Source organism: Perissodus microlepis, chromosome 14 (assembly GCF_051167445.1).
Source record: "Perissodus microlepis isolate ML-2025 ecotype Zambia chromosome 14, ASM5116744v1, whole genome shotgun sequence".
NCBI classification, from domain to species: Eukaryota; Metazoa; Chordata; class Actinopteri; order Cichliformes; family Cichlidae; genus Perissodus; species Perissodus microlepis.
The window spans coordinates 22,802,720-22,814,461 of NC_140474.1; the positions used below are offsets into that span (position 1 = coordinate 22,802,720).

Genomic DNA, 11,742 nt, shown 5'->3' on the forward strand with positions numbered 1-11,742 from the left:
CGTTGCTCTTGCATCTCTGCTAATGAATGGTAAATGTACGGAGACTTTGCAGATCCATCATCTTCCTCTTGGTGATGGATGCTCACATCCCGTGCATAAAACCTGATAAAAATCACCCTGATCCGATAGAACAGATCCGAGGTGTATTTACATTTTCATCCTTTTTGACGTTATTATTGTACTTTTTTTTCGAGTGCTCAAAATTAAGTATGTGCACGAGCAGTATGTGCTCTTCTGTATAAAAAGCTTTATTTATCACGATGCTGATTAATGCGCATTGTTCTTACGAAAAGAGAAAGGAAAAAAACGTGGTTACACGATATGGATCGAATTTAGTCAAGCTGCCATTGTGTCTGCAAATGATATTCATGGGCATTTGTTATACTGGCCAAACAAAATAGCAGACTGGTGCATTTCAAACTAAACAACATCCAATTCTGCCAGCATGTCTGAAGACAGATATTTACAAGTACATGCACCATGTAAATGTCCCACAATGCAATTGCCCTTGTGTGATTTAGCTAACTGGCCTGGCTTAAAATGTTATCCACTGGATATGAGACATCAATGCACATCTCCTACAGACTGCAATGCCTGACAAAGGCAGCCATGTGCATAGTGCAAGCATTCTCCCTTAACATAGTAAATAAAGGATAGTGCAAGCAATAACCTGCTGCTAACAGAAAGGAGCGCGGCCCATCATGAACATGTCCACTTAACCTGGAAATGTGACAATTTTTCACATTTTTTAAAATGTAGCCAGTGACAGAGTACATTTTACAGTCCTGTTGTTAAAGAGGTAGCTTTGCAGCATTAGTTTTTAATCCTCTCACACCACCTGGACAGCATATGTTACTGGAAAGCTCACTGAAGGATGTTCAGAGCAAAGTGTCCTGAAACAACCAACAATTTTTAAAAGATTTCTTGGCAATTACCCGCGTACAGAACAACACTGCATCAAGCTACAAGATCCCTAAAGCTGTTTTTTTCCCATTCATGATGGGTAACCCTAGGTATATGTAGAAGTGTAGACATGCTTTAATGTTTTTTGTGTTAGTATAGGTGTGCTGGACAAAAAGACAACCATGACACAAAGCAGTGATCCCTGAAGCAGTCATCTCATTACCAAACACAGGGTGAAGGTTTATTTGTGTTGTGTGTAGGCTGGAGCAGCAGCAGCAGTCTCATGCACTCTATCAACTTTATGTGTGACGAGACTATAGAGAAAACGCACGCTCTGTGAAGTTGTGGCAGAAGCAAGAGAGTGTGCCATGTTATAAATCTGCTACATAAGCATTGTAGGTGCCACTTTAACATACAGTGGACAAGCACCAATTTCCATTGGTTGCAGATTTACGAGGGCATGAACAGAGTGATTGATCTTCCTGAGGGAAAGACTAGATTATTTAAGAAATTGTATTCAGCAACACAAGCATCAGATTGCTTGCATGTACAGCTCACAGAGTGGCGGGGCTTTGAATTATAGACAGTAGTTTATCAAGAGCACAAGCTAAAACTGAAGGAGAATTTATAGATGGCAACTAGTTCAGTAGGGCTGCATAAATAAGGCATCTTTATGTAGATCTATCAAAAAATAAGATACTGTAATTCTGAGCTGCACTCGGAGATGGATGCACATTTTCCAGGGCGTGTGATACTAAAAAAAAAAAAGAAAAGATGCAAAAAGCACAAGAAAGACAGACAAAATCTTCACGGCTGGCTAATCTCTTGACACAAATGTGCCACTGTGGTATTAGAGAATCGCGGATGTGGTTTTCTCCCCATCCCCTTGAGACACACAGTCTTAACAAAATAAACACATCCAATTAATTATTCACACTGTCTTGTCTTTTGAGAGTCTCTTTAGATCCTGCTGAGCATTATTCCTGCCCTTTGCCCTGTTTTGTCCACTTGTTAGGGAGATCTGAACACGGGCTTAGTAGGAGGGGGGAATGAGGTGCACAGCCATGAGTTACAGCTGCAATGATAGCCCTATAAGGTCAAAGGCCTATCTATCAAAAAGCATTACATCACAGCAGTTCACACTTTCCATCTGCAGCCTTGAAATAGCAAATCACCGTTCAAGCAGATGCGAGAAGGGTCACGGTGAATTGCAGTGATTAAAAGTAACGTCGAGTGTTGCAAATAAGCAGGTTTTTGTTGCAAATTTCGGCATTAGGATATCACCCCGGGCTTTCCCTTTTTCTGGGTTTGAGTTTGAGTGATGTGTAAAAATGTGGTTAATGATCAGAGCATCGGCTTTAGTATTCCTCCACATTAAAAAATCATGATCGAGTCTGCACATTGCCTTGACACCGTCTTCCCGATGTGCCTTGATGAGACGATACCAGGACAGACAGGAGCTTTAGAGATCATTTAATGTGGCCATTAAGCCCGCTGCAATGTCATCAAAGTTTTACAGCAGCAACTCTTGAGATGTGTCTCCCACAGAGTCCGCCATACAGTAAGGGAGGTTGGGGAAAAAAAGTGGGGTGCATGAGACATTAAAGCGAGCAGCTGTATAATCTCCAGGCCAGAAAAGAGGAATTATTTTCTCTTAACACTTTTGATGCAGTCTGCAATATTCATGCCAGCAGCTATCACGGCCCAGTGTCTTTTGCTTCATCTCCAACTTTTATAGAATGTAAAAAAAGAAACATGCAAAGCCCAAACATGCTGCGCTGCATGTCGGACGTGCGAGACCCCCCCCCCCCCCTCTACACACACACACGCGCACAGTCACACTTACAGTAACACACAGATGCACGTTCACTTTAGGTTCGCTGCTGCGCTTGTAAAACTCCTGCATTGTACTGAGAGAACTACAGCACGGAGCCCAAATAGGCACAAACAGTAGAAGTGTTGACAGGCTTTTCTCTGCTTGCGTCAGAGATATTCAATGCCTTTTTGATTACCCTGCCCCCTGCAAAGAGGGGATGCATAGTGATGATCTATATATCACTGCAGTGACATAGGATTGGGGGTGGGGGTAAAGGGCGGGGGGGGGGGGGGGGGGGGGGGGGGTGCAAGATGTGGTGATAAAGGTTATTGCTGAAGTACCGTAAACATTTTTCTTTTCCCGGTCTCTTCCTCTTGAATTAGCTTACATGTTCTCTTTCAATCGGCCATTGCATTCGCTGTTTCTAAATATTGGATATTGGATTCTCACAGTTTTGGATTTCTCCTTGTAGTAATGCACACTTTTTTTATTTGTCAATTCTCAAACAAATAATGCTGTCATGCTATGCCATTCGCAGTCAAACTGAGAGAAGACAGCTTGGACGTGGTGCCACGGTCGTATCATGCATCAATGGCTTTAAAAACCTCCCCTCTCCTCTTTTGCCTTCCTCTCCCTGTCTCTTCCTCTGCTTTTTTTTTCCTCCTCCATCGGCGGTGAACGAAGCTTACCTTCAGGTCTCTGCAGGAGTAGCTGGCGGGCTCCCTTCGAGGCATTTCACAGCGGCTCTTCTTCCCAGGACTGCACGCTCCTTTCCTGGCTTTGTTCAATAAACAACAGCCCTCCTGCCTCCCTCCTGCCACCCAGCTCCTTCTGCTCTTCACCACTCTCTATCTACTCCTGTGTGAGAGGGGGGTCTGTCTGTGCTTGTGTGTGAGGGAAAGAGGGAGTGAGAGAGAGAGAGCTAGAGGTAGAGTGGATGCGAGAGGAGATGGGAAGGATGTTAATATGCATGTGTTTTTTTTTTCCCTATCTATTTTTCCTGTTCCTGTCTTCTCACTTCGACTGAGATTGTACTCTACGTCTCTCGGGATTTGTCCTTTATTGGAGTGTATGTGTTTATGCCTGTTTGCACTGAGCATCAGTTTCAGTGTGTGTGTGTGTGTGTATATACATCTACCACATGGTTCCTTTTTTATCTGCTGCATAGGCAGAGAGAAATAGACTCAGAAAAGTCAAGTACAGTGAGAGGGAGGCAAAGTCAGATGAGGGTGGTGTATGTGTGTGTGTGTGTGTGTGTGTGTGTGTGTTTGGCTGCAGACAGGGAAAGAGCAGTCATGTACAGTAGTGTGGTATAATCAATTGCTCTAGAACTGCAGTTGAAAAAACACCCTGAGGGGTTGAGAGAGACATAAAAAAGTAGAAACAGTGAAAAGAGATCTCATATAAAAAATAGCCGGAGCAAGACAAATAAGAGCTGAAAAGGGAAAAAAAGAACCAAAACATACAAGACAGAGGTGAAGGAGGTGCTAAAAAGAGTGAAAAGGACCCTTTGGACCTAGAATTTCAGTTTTCAAGTCACACACTAGCACCTAACGTAGAATAAAGGATGCCTGTATAAACCAAACTGAAACTATAGTCTCATGCAGTCACATCAGCCATGCTGATGGTCACTGAGCTCATGGGGCAATGATCAGTGTGGAGTTTATTCAAATACATCCATGTAGATATTCATTGATCATATTTCAAATTTTGTTAGCAGGGTAATATGTACACAAAATATGATACCCATCAGGCTGCAGGCAGAGAGGTGGATGCTTGACACTGAGATGTTATTAGCATGACATACAGAAAACTGAATGTGCGCTCTCCACTTAACAGACGACGAAAGATGAAAATGAGAGCAGAGAGAAAGAAAGATAAGGAGATGATGATAAGTAGGGGAGGAGCAACAGAAGCAGCTATTACCAGAAAGGCTCTTCTCGTACATCCTACACTGAGTTTGGGAGGATATTTATGACTCTGCAGCCCCCCCCCCCCTTTTTTTTTTCTGCACATCACCCCCCACCCACCGCTTCCTGTCACCAGGATAGACTCTTGTTTTTGTTTCCCAGGATTCACCGACTGGGAAAGCGATGACAGCGGATTATGGGACATCAATGAGCGAAGCTGCAATAATGAGGAACTTGGGATTTGGCCGAGGGTTATAAGTTCTGGACCGTACTCAGGGTTAGCGGCGCTAAGCTCGACGGTAATAATGAAATGTTGGTGATTTTAATTGTAATAATTCAGGTCCTTCAGCAACAGCTGTGCCGATCCCGGCTGTGGATGAGCCCCGCGTGGCTTTGAGTTGTTCAGATCTGGGGCATGTTTAATTATTTCCCCTCCTGAGGTTACACGACTGATCAAAGCTTGAACCCCCTTCCACCTTATTACTTCTCCACTTCATGCTGTGGAGAAATCCCTGCAGTTGACTTTACACATATCACATTAACCACATATCATACATTAATAAAGCTTCCTAGCACATTTTGCTATTACAAGTGCTTGAAGGAAACCTGTGTATATTGTACACCCATTTGTATGATGCTTAAGGGGTGTGCAGTATAATAGGCTCTTTGTTGTTCCTGTAATAAATAATCCATTAGAAGCATGAAATGGTATTATCCTGCTAAGGTGAACTGCAGGATAAAGAAGCATAATACAAATGTTGTTAAGTGTCATGTATGCTTCCAGTCTGATTTAATATCCATCAGTGCAGAAATTTCCATATGAAAAAAACGCGTGGTATCTCCTCTTTTCAATGCAGTTATTCTTGATTTCCTTCCAACAAAATGAAAAACATATGAGGATAGCAAGCACTGGGTAAGCTGCGGTTTAAATCTTTACAAATAGTACAGATTGCAAAAGGGAAATGTACGATGTAGAAATGTCGGCAATGCCCATTTCTCTGCAATGTAATGATAGTACCATAGGTCAGCAGATTGTGGTCCACAGATAACGGTGTGTGTTATTCCACAGGAAGTGAGGAAATGGAAAAGAACTGGTGGAAGTGCCATTTTTCTTAATCCCCCTCACTGCCTCCTTGGCAGCGCCACACCCGCCTCCATCCTCACGTTCCCACCAAGTCCCCCTTCGGCGCCGTCCCTCTTACACTTCTCTCACCTCCTCCTAGGCTTCATTAGCTCTGATTGATCCTCTTGTCAGAGCTTATGGCACAACGATGAAGTGCATTGTTACCATCAACCCAGAACACAGTGGGAATGAAAAATCAGAGGCCAGCCGGGAAAAAAATATAGTAGGAGGGCATAATACAGAGCACTGAATAGTTTAGCAGGATTTCTGAAGTTTGAAGCTGCTATGATTTTTACTGCTATAGTCTCATACATTGTATGGCCAAATGGAAATTACATGTCCAGGAGCTGCTCGGCCATGGAAACCCATGATATGAAGTTCCCATAGTACAGGTTTCATGCTGATGTTAATGCCAGAGGAGGTTTCAGCAACTTTCAGCGATGTGTCTAACCACTCTGCGGTTCGTAAACAGTTCCATTCTGCAATAATACTGCTTACAGTTGATGCTGGTATTCTATTATAGTACCCGGCTTGAATTCAGTGAGCTCTTTAGAACAATCCACACAATGTCACAAATGTCTGAAAAGACAAAGTGAATGGCAGGGCAATGGGACTGGGAACACCTGAATTCAAAGACTAACATGGCCTTATACTTTCATCTATGTTATATATCTATAATACTTGAAACAAGTGTTTTCTGTTTGTTTTTTTAATTTTGCACTACAAAACTTAGGGGCAAAGCTGTAGGTTGGAATTTCATATTATGACAAACCAGTCACTGCATGGAGAAGAAAGATGTGCTTGGTATCAGTAATGTGTAAATTATCAAACAATTTGTCCTACTTACTCAACATTGTCTAGTTCTCTAGCTCACATCATTTTATAAAGAAATATTTAGGTGCAGTAACCATCAGTGAATTGTTTTTAGTTATATACAATTTTTAAAGGCAAGCAAACTTAAATCATTTAGTATTTAAATTGTAAATAATATAAATGTGAAGCTTAAGTCAGCCCACTGCCCTTGTTTTGTGTGAACAAAGCTTGGACTGCTTCCTAAAGGCGCATTGATCTTATTATTTTTATTGGCAACATAATAGCAGTCAGTGACTTTTTAGAATTACAACCACAATTCCAAAAAGAGTTGGGGTGCAGTGGAAAATGAAAATAAAAACAAAGTGTAATGATCTGAAAACCTTACATATTTTATCCTTAACGGAACATAGACAACATATCAAATGCTTGAACTAAGAAAATGAACAATTTTAAGAAAAAAAATGGGTCATGTTGAATTGATTTGTAGTGTTGCTCTCATTTCAAGGCCATCTTGATGGGCATATGCTATGCTATAACATATATGTGCCTTTCTGCACTGTTGCAGCCTTTCCTGATGTTCAAGCTGCCAATTCCATGCAAGCTAATTCTCCTTTCTACCACCAGAGATGCAGGCTTTTGAAGTTAGTGCTGGTCCCACTCCTCTTTATTCTGGAGGATACAATGTCCATGTTTTCCAGAAAAGAATTTCAAATTTCAACCTGTTCGACCACAGAGCAGTTTTCCACTAATTCCATTTTAAATTAGCTTTGGCCCAGAGAGGGTGATGGCATTCATATGTTCACATATGGCTTCTTCTTTACATGACAGAACTGTACCCTGAATTTCGTGGATGGTACCCTGAACTATGTTCACAGACACTGATTTCTGGAACTGTTCCTGAGCCCATGCAGTGATTTCCATGCCTGAATTTAATGCTGTGTCGGCCGAGGACCCGAAGATCACGGGCATCCACTGTTGATTTTCAGCCTTGTTGCTTGCCCACAGTTTTCTCCAGATTCTGTGTACTATGAGATTTTCACTGTATTTGCAGTTTTAAATTAAAGAACATGACTCTAAATTTTTTTTGTGGCTTTGTACATCTTTGCCCATCTTTCCTTTTGACAAACTCTGGCTCTCTAAGATTTTTTATACCCAGTTAACCTAATTATTTGTCAAATGTTGCCCCACTCGTTTCTTTTTACAGCCTTTTTGTCTCCCCCGTTCCATTTTTTTAGATGTGTTGTTGCCATTAAACTCAAATTAAGCTAGTATTTTCCATAAAAGTCACAGTTTTAACATGTCATGTGGTTCTATGTTCTGCTGAAAAAACAAGAAATATGGGTTTATGGGATTTGTAAATCCCTGCAGTCTGTTATTTATATTTTACATTTTACTTTTTAAAATTGGAGTTGTGCTGTAATATTTCACTATAGAAGCAAACTGCTGTAATTGTATCACAATGTATCAACACCGTAAGAACATTTTTAAATGTAGTCTTTTGCATCCATGACTGTTCAAATCATAAATCCTGTTTTGCTGTTTTACACTTTTAACTGGGTGAAGAGAAAGTGAATGATCCTTTTATAGACACCACTGCACTGCCCTGACACAGTGACACTGTGTGGTGATAATGAGTATAGCAGGCAATAATTCCTACATTGCTCTTCTGTAAGAAGTTTAGCATTTGCAAGCAGAAAGATCCTTAAAACCAGACTACTATGGCCTCTGAACTGGAATATTAGAATCTAAGTTATGGGGAAATATTTGTTGTCATAAAAGCTTTTCATATTTAGTCTCCGATTGAAGAGGCTAAATAGATTGCATTTTAGTATCTGTTTCTGTCTGCGCTACATGCATGGACTGACATAACAAAACTATTTAAAGAGTTTTTGTTGGCTTGCTTCCTTCCACAATCTTCCATTATCTTAGGCAACACTTGTTTGTTAGTGTATTCTCACGCTAAAGAGAAATCTTATACATTTCTTGGGATCTCTCTTGATTTCTTGATATGTCACACTGACAGACTGAAACACCACAAACAGCATTTTTCATTATGATGAAAATAAAAACAAATGGGTTTTTTAGGAGTGTTTATAGTTTATATTTAGAGTTTTCAGTTGAATTCAGAGCAAGTATGGTTATTACCGGAAGAGTCCTAGCTCAAGACCTGAAGAACAGGACACCGAGTACTGCAGTGGTGTAAACTTTTGCTGTTTTGAACATTTAGAATTTGTAGTATAGAGCAAGGAAATCATTCAGGCAAGTGAACAACTAGTAAGGATGAACTGAACATTGTCTCTTCAAAAACAATATTCGGTTCTTGTTCTCAGTAGGCCTCACTAATCCTATTGCTAAGAAATGTGTACGAAATCGAAGCTCGTGTCTTAGGTATGGCATTATTGGATCTGTTCACAGGGATCGGATAGCACACGCAGTTTTGCCCTCGACTTCATTTTCTCATATGTTCTTGCCTTACTGTTTCCCTCCCACAATTCAAAGGACTTCAGCTTGCATTAGTAGATGAAAACAATTAACTCAGTGAAGAGGAAATAAAATACAAAACCCCTTTTTTATAAGCTTAAATCACTTCTCTCATTCAAAGTTGTTTTTTTCTCACCTCACCACTCTGCAATCGCACAAAGGCTTGCGAGGAATAAAAACAAATAAAATACTGTATAATGTGAAATGACACCAAAATGCTAAAATATCACCCCACTGAAAAATAAAACTGTACAACTGTTCATTGGCCTTGATTTCTTTTTGTATTTCAAAGGGTGATATGAGACCAATAAAAAGAAAGACTCCTGTGTTATGAAGGCTACTTTCTGCTGTGCGGTGGTACAGTGGTACAGCATTGCTAGAGGAGAAGGTGTCTCTAAACCTGCATAATAAATGTTTCACTTATATATTTCATATCATGCCACCAAAAGGCACCAGAGATTTGAAAATCTCTAAATCCTTGTACCACCAGGGATGTAAGAACAAAAAGTGACAGTTTTTTCCCTATAGGCTTTTTTTTTTTTTTTAACACAGCACCCATTAGAGGAGCAGGAGGCCAACACTGTTTGACAATGATGGCCTTGGACTGACACATAACATAACTTTAGGGGGAAACCAGCTGAAATAGTTAGATGGACTTTAACTTTTTTATAGGAGGCTTTGTAACTTCATCTTTATTAAATAATAAAGAAATAAAGTCAGATCTCCATCCACACTACTGCGCAAAACTCTTTTCTTTATATGTTTAAATACAGTATAAATATTTTGCCATACTGAGCAGCATGGTGTTTCTGTGGTACCACTCAGTACAAACATCCTGGATTCAAATCCAGTCTGGGGTCTTTCAATGTGGAATTTGTATGTTCTCTGCCTGTCTGCAAAGCTTGTCTCCAGGTACTCTGGCTTCCTACCTACAGTCTAAAGACATGCGTGGGGTTGATTATCATAAATTTATAGCCAATCCTAACTCCACACCGTAGGTGTGAAAGTGAATGTTTGTCTGGCTCTATGTGCTGACTCTGCAACAAACTGACAACCTTTCCAGGGTGTACACTGGCTCTCACCCCATGACAAATGTGACAGGCTTCAGCCAGTCGTGGTCTATTCCCTATTACAAAAAGATAATTATCCACTCTGGTAAACCATTATTACACCTTGGCGTTAAAGAAATCAAAGACACAAACTGAATGACTTCAAACCTTTTCTTCCAAAAGTTATCCAGAAACAAGCACTGGTCAGCTAAATGTTTTAGTTAAGCTGGACAGGAACTGGCATTATTTTCTTTTACTGTGAGACAAATAGCCACAAAGCTGACCAGTAACTAGAGCACTGTGATAATTTTGTGCCATTCAAAAGAAAGAAGAAGAAAATAACAAAATCAGCCCACATGGCAAAGTTTGAGTTTGTCACTTGAGACTGCAGCAGAGACTAAATTTGTGTATGAACTTTTGGCTCAAATGTAAAGCATAATATCGTTAAGCATTTTAATGCATGCTGGTACAGTGATGTAGCATGTACCCCATAATTAGTTGTAAAAGTAGAAAAAAGACCCTGCAGTACTTGCAGGATCTTTAGAAAAAATCTTTTAATAACCGTGAAAACAACATGTGGAAAAAGTGTGGAACTGGGATAAAAAATTTGTATTGTTGTTTCAGCACAAATTAGTACAGCAATTGTCTAAAATTGTCTAAAATTTCATTACCATTAAATTCATATGGTAATGATATGAATATATGTTCATATGTTGTTAAAGCAGACCAACATGTGGTCTTGTAGCTAATAGCCACACTGCAAGAAATAAAAGAAAGAACGAGGGCAAATCATTCCTTTGCATTTAGAATGATGAAATCATTTGATTCCTGACTGACCGCTGACCTTGCAGCATTTGCACCACACCTAATGGTGCAGTGCAATGCATGTGTTGCACTTATTGCTGTATTCCACCACAATGGAACGGTTTACCACAACAGTAAAGAGGGGAAAGTGTTTTTTTGCTTAGAGAATGATAACTCAGAATTGTGAACAGTGTGAGTGCAGATGTTTTATTGATAGTGCTAGCACTACGCATGCAGTGTGCATTTCATATTTTTGTAGCGGTCATTTTTGGAAAAGTGCATGACTTAATTGTGAAATATACACTCTACTTGTTAAATGGACAACATACCTGTTAAAAAACTTCAGACACATAAAATGGTCTCACTGTCCAAAAAAAAAAAAAGAAAAGAAAAGATTTCCTCCCAAACTGTCAATAATATTATGTGTGTATAGAGTTTACAGTAAATAATGCAACACAGTCTGTTTCGTCATCAGCATCCAGAACACGAAACGTGTGGTGTCAACACCACACAATATTGAAATGTGAGGGCAACTGCACGAAAGCCGCAAAAAAGAACCAACAAACTGTGAATTCAGAGGAACTCTGACACCACAATAGGCACGAAGTGTGATGCACAGAGGTCAGGGTGGCTCTAGGTGCCAAGCATGTATGAAATAAACCGTATTTCTTCTAACTTGGGAAGCATGTGCATGGGTGTGTGTCTTAGGATGCTTGGTCATGTGTATGTTTTGAGTCAGAAGTGGGGATGGGGGTGGGGACACTTGATGTGTCTGTGGGCGTAAACATCACATGGGTGATTCCAGCACATTGAGACAGGACGATATAAAGCCACTCAGGTACA

The 11,742-nt window shown here is 40.3% G+C and overlaps 1 protein-coding gene across 1 annotated transcript in view; it reads right to left on the reverse strand.

The window, feature by feature from the left end:
* The window catches only part of kcnj5 (potassium inwardly rectifying channel subfamily J member 5), a 31,264-nt gene extending 27,527 nt beyond the window's left edge, over positions 1–3,737 (reverse strand). The window contains exon 1 of the mRNA XM_084950263.1: positions 3,409–3,737. The gene's annotated coding sequence lies outside the window, so the exon portion shown is untranslated. The remainder of the gene's footprint in view (positions 1–3,408) is intronic.
* Between the last annotated feature and the right edge of the window lie 8,005 nt (positions 3,738–11,742).